The sequence below is a fragment of the Heteronotia binoei genome, chromosome 12 (genome assembly GCF_032191835.1).
Source record: "Heteronotia binoei isolate CCM8104 ecotype False Entrance Well chromosome 12, APGP_CSIRO_Hbin_v1, whole genome shotgun sequence".
NCBI classification, from domain to species: domain Eukaryota; kingdom Metazoa; phylum Chordata; class Lepidosauria; order Squamata; family Gekkonidae; genus Heteronotia; species Heteronotia binoei.
The window spans coordinates 78,079,581-78,090,288 of NC_083234.1; positions in this window are offsets into that span (position 1 = coordinate 78,079,581).

Genomic DNA, 10,708 nt, shown 5'->3' on the forward strand with positions numbered 1-10,708 from the left:
GGGATACTTCTCAGTGGTCTGTGGAAGAGGCTGATAAGTAAATTAGGTAGCCTACAACTAGGAAATACATGTCCTTCTGTGATTTGCAAGAACACCAATTGGCAGGGAACTTTATCACCTTTTATGGCTATCTAGACCAAATGGTCAAGCCACACTGTTTTATCATGTGACCACAGTTTACACTCTTAAACAACAAACTGCATGTATTTCAGCCCACACTACCCGATCCCCTCGTCTGATGAAGTGTGCTTAGAGAGCACACAAAAGCTGACATTCTCAATAAAACTTGGTTGGTCTTAAAGGTGCGACTTGACTCCTGCTTTGTGGAAGAGGCAGCTGGATCCAAGATGAGCCTTGAACTAGCAACCCAAAGTATTTGGCTTGAGAGCTGCCATTCAGCTCTGACCAAATAATGGAATCGGAGAGTACCGCCCACTCCCTGGTGAGGGAGCTTGTTTGCAGCCAAGAGGCGAGAGCTGGTCAGGCTTCTTCCTGCGTCCCCCATAAAGGCTTCTGTGTCCCTCTCTGGTATGTATGAGAGGGATTTGTGGCTCAGTGGTAGAGCACCTGTTCCGCATGCAGAAGAAGATCTCTGGTTCAAGCCAAAGGATCTAAAGTTTAACAGGATCAAGTAATGGGCTCTTTGAGAGCATCTGCCGGTCAGAGTAGACAATGCTGCTTTTGACAGGCTGAGGGTTTGACTCAGGGGTCGTGTGGCCCTTTGCTCCGATTATTCCGCCATCCATGTGAATCAGCTTCCCCGACTCAGGAACTTGCTTTGCCATGGTTTAAGATAAGAATTACAGCACACTAGAAACGATGTTCATTGGATTGCAACTGTTTTAAATTACTGGTTTTATGGATTTTACGTGTACTTTTTGTTATACGTCGCCTAGAGCCTGGCATGGTCTGGGATGAGGCGATTCATAAATTTAATAATAAGGTGGAGGCGTTGTATGTGTTGTGGTAGGGGCCATGTCATCCCCAAGGAACAGCGCTCAGTTCTGGTTCGAGCCTGTGGTTGGCCTGCGGATTCCCTCTTGGGCTTGCTTTCCTTTTTATTCCCAGAGACCAATTTGGTACAAGTGCTGAAAAGTCTGAAGCGAGACTTTGTTGGCAGCTGCTGGGATGATTGTGGGCAGGCAAAAGGGAAGCACAAACTTGGCAAGCCACCCACTTGAGCTCCCTGGAGAGCTTCCTTTGAACTTTCTTCCCAAAGTCAACCATGTTGCTTTTGCTGCCCTCTAAGTAGGGGAAGTGACAAGCAGTTCTCAGGGCCTGATTTCTGATCCCAAAACCAGTTGCCATTCATTTCTGTCAGGCCCAAAGCTGGCTAACAGCCGGCCTGACATCCTCTCTCCTTCCCTGGGTGGCCTGAGGGACTGGAATGAATCTCCTCCCATTTACTCTAACTTGTCCTGATGTCTAGATGGCAGCACTTTAAAAAGGTCAAGGTAGTCCCCCGTGCAAGCACCAGTCGTTTCCGACTCTGGGGTGACGTTGCAGCACAACGTTTTCACGGCAGACTTTTTACGAGGTAGTTTGCCATTGCCTTCCCCAGTCATCTACGCTCTTCCCCCAGCAAGCTGGGCAGCACTTTACATTTGGATTATTTTATCTCAAGAACCAGGCTTCTCAGCTGGGACTAAACGCTGGTTAGGAATCCTGGTTCCTACAGGTTTTTGACCTATACCTTTGAACAATGATCAGTTTTGAGTCTGTAGATAGTTTTTTTTTTTATTTTTGACTTAAAAAAAAAAGAATCATGATTCCTAGGAGAAGAAGACTGGGTTGCTGAGGAGACCCACTTTTGAGGATCCCCCACAGTGGCTTCAAAGGGCAGCGGGTGGGTCTCCAGGAGAACCTCAAACAAATTTGGGGGGAGTGGGGGAGGGGGGTATGAGCTTTTGGAAGATGAAGTTTTGACTTCCTGACGAAAGGAGCTTTGACTTTGGCAATCTCATGCCCTGAGCATTTTGTTGGTCTCTGCACTGCTCCTGAACTCCAGTCGGGTTGTTCTGCTCACGAGCATCACTTGAAGGCTTCTGTCTTTGATTTGGAGTAAGGGGGAGGGTGCACCCCCCCTCCCCATGGGCTTGTAGCCTTTGCAAATTAACTCCAGTGTATGGCTTCTAAACTGCGCCACGGAATCCATGGGAATCTCTCCACCACTAGTTGGAAGAGGGGTGGGCCCTCTGTGGAGGATTTGTCTAGAATTTCAGAATTATGATGTCTGCACTTCGTCTCTCTCAAAAACAACCCCCCCCCCCCTTTTTGTTAACATTTCAGCTATCATTCCCTGAAAATATTCCCAATTCCATTATCAAAGCAATTGCATTTGCATCTCCCAAAAGGGATTTTTGATAACATTTCCCAATACACTTAACTTTAGATGATAGATGCCAAGTACAGATTAAGTAATCGAGAAAGGTGTTTTTTTTCTCCCTGGGCTGACATTTTGACACAGTATTTAAGTTCTCGTACAATATACAGCTGCAGAGAAGACAAACACTTTAAAAGAATGGTTTAAAAGCAGCTCTCTGGAGAGGTGACATATACATTCCCTAAACAAATAAAATGCTGCATGAAATTCTTTGTTCCTTCTTTCGCCACTGTAGCTGAACAGGTCTGGCTGGTTTTTCAAAAGAAACGGAACTTGTACAACCTGTTTAGCAGAGCCAGAAAAGGGGTGAGAGTGTACAGGAAACTGCCTTCAACTCTGAAAAAGATGGCTTTATTCAGGTTGAATCCTACATTCCCCACCATCTCAACTTGCTTCAGGCTTGTTTCGTCCCTGACCCTCCATCCGGAGTGGGGGGCTAGCTTTAGTACCATGAGGACAGGCTTCCTTGACTCCCCCCTCCCCCCCACCGATTAGGACTGCCAGGTCCAATTCAAGAAAGATGGGGGGGGCCTTTGGGGGTGGAGTCAGGAGGCTTTGGGGGTGGAGCCAGGAGAAGGTTGCAACAAGCATAATTGAACTCCAAAGGGAGTTCTGGCCATCACATTTCAAGGGATCGCACACCTTTTCAATGCCTTCCCTCCACTGGAAATGACAAATAAGGGCACCTTCTTAGGGGGCATGTAGAATTGAACCCCCCTGGTCCAATCTTTTTGAAATTTGGAGGGTGTTTTGAGGAGGGGCACTGGATGTGATGCTGAAAATTTGGTGACTCTACCTCAAAACCAGCCCCTCGAACGCAAGATACGCGTGGAATCAATTCTCCATTATACCTTATGGGAATCAGTCTCCATAAAGAATAATGGAATACCCAGCAGACCTTTCCCTCCCCCACCCCACTTTCTGATGACCTTGAAGCGGGAGGAGGGCCTCCAAACTGGGGGATCCCCTGCTCCCACCTGGGGATTGGCAACCCTACCCTCCATGCGTTCTGCACTCCTAGCTGTGTGCTGTGGCACTCCCCCCACAGCACAAATGTCCCCGGAAGGGCTTGTGTGTCATCTGAGCAATCCTGCTGCCCATGGGTGAGGACTCCCACAGCCCCCCTCTTGCTGGCTCTTCCTCCCCATTTCAGCTTTCCAGCCAGCCGCTCTCAACTAGGTGGGTCACTGTGGAGTGTGAGAGGCTCCAGCCACCCAGATAGGGTTTTTTTTTCTCCCAGCAGGTGGAGCCTTGGCTTTAGTGCCACCCAAAGGGGTTGCCAGGGGCACCATCTCCCGTCCTGCTTCCCTCTGCAGCCACCTGGTTGTAGAGGGAATCTGAGATGTCCTCTTTTGGTGGGGAAGGAGTGCCCAATGGCACAGCTCCTGCACACTTGCCAGCAAAGGGGAGTTGGGTCCTCAGAAGTTAACTTCAGAAGAGGGACCTGGAGCCAGAAGATGGAGGAAGTATTGTGCTGCCTGCGGAGGGGCATGTCATTTACATCTTGGCACCCTTCACAGCTGCTTTGGGGGCAGTGTCCTCTGCCCCTCCACAATGTGCTGAGTAGGGGGGGTCTAGAGCTCTCCTGGAATTGCAACTGGTCTCCAGATGATAGAGGATGGCGTGGAAGTGTTTTCTGTGGCCCCAGAAGGTCAGACCAGAACCAATGGGTTGAAATTAAATCAAAAGAATTTCCAGCTCAACATTAGAAAGAACTTCCAGACGGTTAGAGCGGTTTCTCAGTGGAACAGGCTTCCTCAGGAGGTGCTGGGCTCTCCTTCCTTGGAGGTTTTTCAACAGAGGCTAGATGGCCATCTGAAAGCAACGAGGATCCTGTGAATTTAGGGAGAGGTATTTGTAAATTTCCTGCGTTGTGCAGGGGGTTGGACTAGATGACCCTGGAGGTCCCTTCCAACTCTAGGATTCTAGGAGGTCTGGAGAAAATGGGTGCTTTGGAGAGCGTGCCCTACATTCTATCCCTCCTTACCCCAAACACTCCCCTCTTCAGGCTGCACCCTCAAATCTGCAGGACTTTCCTGGCCCGGAGTTTGCAACGCGAGTACAAAGGAGAGCCTTCAGCTACGTAGTTCCTCAACACACAGCTGAGCAGTGACGCTAGGAAGGGGGAAGGTCCCACGCAGGGCCGGCACGTGGGAGTCGGCGAATTAGGCAATTGTCTAGGGCACCAGCTTCCAGCAGGGGTGGGGGGCAGGCCCTGAGACTCCCGCTCATTTCTCCTTGGCTCTGAGGTTCGGAGGATCCCCCCCTGATCCCTCAGAGCCAAGAAAGAGCAGCGCTTCCTCCGAGGGCGCTGGGGAAGGGAAGGGCTGAGTGTTCTTTCAACACTGAGGGATCGCAGCAGCTCCTCCGAGTTGAAGGAGCAGGGGGCGTTTGCACAGAGGGCTCCTCTTGAGGGGTGGGGGAGGGCTGAAATCAGGCCCCGTTTGCACAGAGTTCCTCAAGAGGGCTCCTCTTGCCTGGGGTGGGAAAACCCCCAGCGCCGGCCCTGGTGTCATGCCTGGAGTCTGCTTTGGAGATGCCGATCTGAGCACTGTCCTGCTGGCCCCTGACCTTCTTGGGCTGGGCAGTGGGTCTGTCGAGACATCTGGGGAGGGGGGAGGTTAAAGCTGTTATCATTTCAGGGGCCTTTTCACTTTAAGAGGCCAGACTTGATGGGCGAAGAGGGCGCATGATCACCACCAGCATGGGAATGGGAACTCCTTTCTAAACATCTGTGATCTGGGAAGGCCAGCGAGGGGCGATGGCAGAGCACTGGCTGGCTTCTGTCTGCAGCTGGGATCTCCTTGGGCATTTGGAAAGAAAGCCCTTTCTCCGGCTGAGGTCCTGGAGGGTGGCTGCCGGTCAGAGCAGGCAGGGGCTGAGCTCGAGAGGCCGATGGCTTGACTGGGTGCGAGGGAGGCAGGACCGCAGCCCCGGGTTGGAGCACCGGTCTTGTGTGCGAAAGGCCCCTGGTTCAATTCCAGCTCTGGCTAAGAGGTCTCAGGCAGCTGCTGGGAAAGACCATTTCCCGCCAGTCAGTCTGGGTAAAGGATCCTGCTTTCTGGGGCAGTGGGAGGCCGCTCCACATGCTGTTCCCACCAGTGGCCAGTTGTTTGGGGGGTGTTTCCTTCTTGGCTTCCCCAGAACATTTTGCTTCCCACCCTGCCATTTAGTTTCCAAACACTGGGCAAATTCTGAGGCGAGCAGAAAAGCAGCCCAATCACTGATGAAAGGAAGATGCAACCCGACAGCCGAGTGCAATTGGTGGGGAAGGCTCCAGAGAAAATGTCGGAGCCACTTTATCGCTTGCGAGCGCTTTAATAACACTTAATAAAAGGCCTCTTTTCCTAATTAGATCTCGGAGCCGGCTGGGCAATCTGCAGGTCTGCTGAGCTTGCGGGAAAGGGGAGAGTCTCCCACCTGGTGGGGAGCGGGGGGAGGGGTGGGGGGCTAGGATTCTTATTTCTGTCTAGTGGGATTTCAAGGGACAGTGGTGGCTTCTTTGGTCATCCAAACCCCCAAGAGTCTTTTCTGAGGTGCAGCTGCCCCGTCGGAAGCGGCAGCGTGGTGTAGTGGTTAGAGTGTTAGACTAGGATCTGAGACTCCTGGGTTCAAATCCTCACTCCGCCTTGGAACCTCACTGGGTGACCTTGGGCCAGTCGCACTCTCTCAGCCTTGCCTACCTCACGGAGCTGTTGTGAAGATAAAATGGAGGAAAGGAGAATGATGGAAGAAACTCAGAGTCCCTTTTGGGAGAAAGGGGAGGGATCAATAAAGTGAATGAAATGCAGGAAGAGGGCAGGCGCTGTAGGGGGGATAGTTCCTCCCCCCTCCCCAGTGCATCCAGCGTCACCTCCTTCAATTATTACTTTCAACTTTCTTTTCTGGAATGCACCTCCCTTCTCCGAAATGCTGAGTGATTTCTATCCATTATGAAATGAGCATTTAAAAGACACACAAAAAACTTTAAACCAGGCAGGGGCAGGGTTGCCAACTGAGCGCTGGTAACAGGGCCGGATCTTGGGGGGTGGGGGGAGTGAGCACTGGGCCCCCAGGGCAGGAGGGGGGAGAAAGATCAGGGTGCCTTCCCTCCCCACATAAACATTCCATCAGGGTGCTTAGATGGAGAGGGGAGGCAGATCGCCTGCCTCCCATTTTTTGAGTGGGGGTGCCATTTTTTGGTTTTGCTCCCCCTCAAAAAATACGTAGATCCTTCTCTGACTGATACATATCTGGAGATTCGAGGGCGGAGCTTGAGGAAGGGAGGGAGCTCATCTCAGCAGCCGTGTGACACCCGTCCTCCTGAGCTGCCGTTTCCTCCAGAGGAGCTGATCCCTGTTCTCCATGGCGGATCAGTCATAATTCCAGGAGAGCTCCAGGCCCCACCTGGAGGTTGGCAACCATAAGCCGTGGAAACCGTGTCTGATGGCTTGATCTGTGTTGAGATGTGGCTGTCATGTTTTAAACGGGCTGCTGCAGACGCACTGCCAGGCCGGGAGTCTTTTCTTTTGTTGTGATTTAATCTTGAAAGGCCACTAATTGTAGCTTTGGAAAGGCCTTCAAGCCACGGCCTTTAAATCTTGCTGGGAATCTGCTCTGGCCCCACCCCCTGAGCTCCAAAAAGGCTTCCCTCCTGGCCTTGGCCTGCCGAGGAGCAAAGTCTGTCGCTGGAGGCCTCTTGGCGTTAATGGGACAGAGACCTGAAACCTGCCAGAGCCCGCAGGCCAGAGCCTGCAGGACCCGTTTCTCTGGCCCAAGCCCATCACTCTGGATGTCAGCTGCAGGCAGCCCCTACAGAGATGGCGGCACTTTGATTAGCAGTTCTGAGCAGCCCCTCCCACCCACCCACCCACCTTCTGCTCCAGAGACGGGCTAGGGCAGTCCTCGCCCACTTCCCCCTTTGGCCCCTCCTCAGAGTGACGTGAGGCCAGTGGCCTGTGCAGAACAATTCGCTGCCGGAGGATGGAGTGATGGCCACAGGAATAAACAGCTTTAAGGGGAGATTAGATGGACTCATGGAGGAGAGGGCTATCAGTAGCTACTAGCCTTGGTGGCTGAGGGGAATCTCCATGTTCAGAGGCACTAAATCTCTGAATCCCAGGCCTCGGCCTCTCTGCCCTGTTGTTGGCCCTCCAGAGGAACTGGTTGGGCACTGTGCGGGGCAGGAGGTTGGACTAGATGGACCCTCACTGGTCTGATCCAGCAGGGCTCTTCTGATGTTCTTCTCAGGGGAAGGCCTCGGCCTCTCTGCCCTGTTGTTGGCCCTCCAGAGGAACTGGTTGAGCACTGTGCGGGGCAGGAGGTTGGACTAGATGGACCCTCACTGGTCTGATTCAGCAGGGCTCTCCTGAAGTTCTGCTGATCTTAACAAGTCTGGGCCCCGCTTGCACTGGTGGGAAGGAGGCTTCCTTGGGCCCTTTTCTGTGGAGCAGCCTCACGCATCTTAATATCTCAGGCAGTGGCCACTGGCTGACATTTCACTGCAGAAATAGATGGGGCGGATGGGGCTTGTGTTGCATTTCCCTGCCCCCCTCCGGGTCGGCCTGTCCATTAAGCAGCTGCCCTGAGGAGACACCAATCTGGGCTCTCCCTCCCTCCTAGGGTTGCCAAGTCCAATCCAAGAAATATCTGAGGACTTTGGGGTGGAGCCAGGAGACCTTGGGGCGGAGCCAGGAACAAGGGTGTGACAAGCATAATTGAACTCCAAGGGAGTTCTGGCCATCACATTTAAAGGGACTGCACACCTTTTTTAATGTCTTCCTTCTATAGGAAATAATGAAGGATAGGGGCACCTTCTTTTGGGGCTCATAGAATCGGACCCCCTGGTCCAATCGTTTTGAAAGTTGGGGGGTACTTTGGGGAGAGGCACTAGATACTATGCTGAAAGTTTGGTGCCTCTATCTCAAAAAACAGCTTCCCCAGAGCCCCTGAAACCTCCAGATCAATTCCTCATCATGCCCTATGAGAATCGATCTCCACATAGGGAATAATGAAGTGCTCAGCAGACCTTTCCCTCCCTTTCCCTCCCCCCCACCCCATTTCTGGTGACTCTGAAGCGAGAGATTGGCCTCTCTACTCACGAGTTGCTGCCAACTTCTTCAAAGTAACACAGACACCCCATCCCAAGAGGAAGCCTTTCAATTGGAGACCGAAGCCTCCAAAGGCACATGGTCCTCTGGGGGCGGGGCTTCCCACCTCTCCGGCCAGCTGGCTGGGGGCGGGAAGGAGCCTGGGAAAGCGGAAGAACCCCCGCTGGGACCCGGGGATTGGCAAGCTTATTCCCTCCCCCTCGGGAGTAGGGCAAGCCTACTCCACACCATCACCTCCTCGGCAAGGGTAGTTGGCAGATGTGGTGTGCACCTCAGAGCACGCGTGCCTCCTGGAAGCTTCCGGAAGCACCTGGGAGGCTGAGCGAGAGCGACTGAGTGGCACGTGCGCTCTGAGACACAGAAGCCATGCTCTGGTGCTCACCCTCGCCAGGGGTGGGCAGCAGGGTGGCAGGGCGAGCCTCACCTGGGGCACCAGACACCCTGAAGCTGGCCCTGCCCCACTTTAGAGCGTCAGTATTAAAAAGGAAGGGCTTGATTCTTCCTTCGTGTCTGGGGTTTGCAGCCTTTTCCTGTTTGCAGAGGAACAGCTTCTCTCTGTCTTTGTTGCAAGTGCAGAGGCTTGGGGGACACTCTTGCTTCTCACAGAGCTGCTGGCCAGGTCTCTTCAATGGACGGGGGTGAAGCAGCTCACCCCACGCTTGGGATCAGAGCACAGACTGCCTTCCGGAGACACATCTGCCCACCCCCGGTTGGTCTTCTCCTTGCAGGAGCCTCCGAGCTCCCGCAGAGCCCCTGAATTCCCTCAAATGCTGATGGGGGGGTCAGGGTTTGTGCAAAGAAGTGCATGAACCTGAGAGCCCCCACAAGAGACAGGGAGTGGGGATGGAAAATGGGGAAGACTGAAGAGATGAGCCACGACTTTGCACAGAGAAGGTCCCGGGTTCTATGCAGGGTATCTGGAGCAGAGCTGTGGGTTGGGGGAGAAACCCTGTAGGTGCTTTTCTGGCTAGTCTTGAAAGACAGCCCTGCCTCGCGCAAGCACCTTGGGAACAGAGTCCTCGTAAACGGACAGGGGCGTCTTGTGCTTGGGCGGGGGGGGGGGGGGGCAGACAGTATGGCTCAGAAGCCCAGAAGGTTGCAGGATCAATCCTTGCCATTTCCATTCCAAGGATCTCCAGGAACAAATACTAGGAAGGAGCCGACTCTGGGCAGTGCCTGCCCATACACCCACCGGGAGGACCAGTGGTCAGTCTCTGTGTCCGGCAGCTTCATGCAACTGACAGGAGGCCTTTTGGGGGGCTTCAGAGGCATGCATGGGGCAGAAAGGGTTGTCTAGGCTGAGGGATCCAAAACCTGGAAGGTGGCAGTGCCAGATTAAACCCTGTGGAGGCCCCTGGGCAGTCAAAATCTTGGGGCCCCCTTGCAAATTATCTCTAAGTTGGAGCGGCCACCCTGCTGCCCATGACCCCTGCTGCAGGCCCCTTCTCCAAAGCTGCGGGGGAGAGGCAGAGAGAGGCAAACTTGGCAATGATGCCAGCAGCAGCTGCACCAGGCAAGCTGGGCAAAGAGTGGCTCAGTTGCTGGCTGTGTGTGGAGGCTGGGAGGGCTGCAAGCAAGGGGGAAATGGGAGGGGGAGACAGCCCAGGGCCCCATAAGCCGTGGGGGCCAATAGACCAGTGCCTAGTTGGCCTAATTGTTAATCCGGCCCTGGAAGGTGGTATGCTAAATCAAACTCCCCACCATCTCCTCACACTGGTATTAGATACAAAATACAGGACAGAATCCCCACGCCCTGAAGGAGTTTCAGGAAAAGGAATTTAATCCATTTAGCTCACTCTCTCTTTGTGCTTGAGTACGACGAGGCAGACAAGTTATAATTCTCTTTTCCGCGCAGCTGTTAAAGCCACACAGTCGTTGCTTTAGGCACCCGCATTGCCCACCCCATTAAGGAATTCATTTTCTGAACTTTCTACCTTCAGGGAACCTTCTTCAAATGGACTTGCCTGCTGAGGAAGACCTGTGAGTTGCAAAGGATTGTGGGGGAAATCCCAGGTGGCCTAGCCTCAGCATTTGCTTTGCACGGCTAAGGTGTAGGGCTGAGAATGCACCCCAGTTTCCCTGTGGCCCAAAATTGCCTTGAAGCACCCATCTTAACCAACCACTTGGGCTGGAGGGAAGGAGAAGGCTGGGGAGGGTGCAAGTCCGTGGGAAATGAAGGGCAGGCCAAGCTGGGCAGTTGGTTGGGAGCTGCGGGCAGAAGAAGACAGGTGGGGGG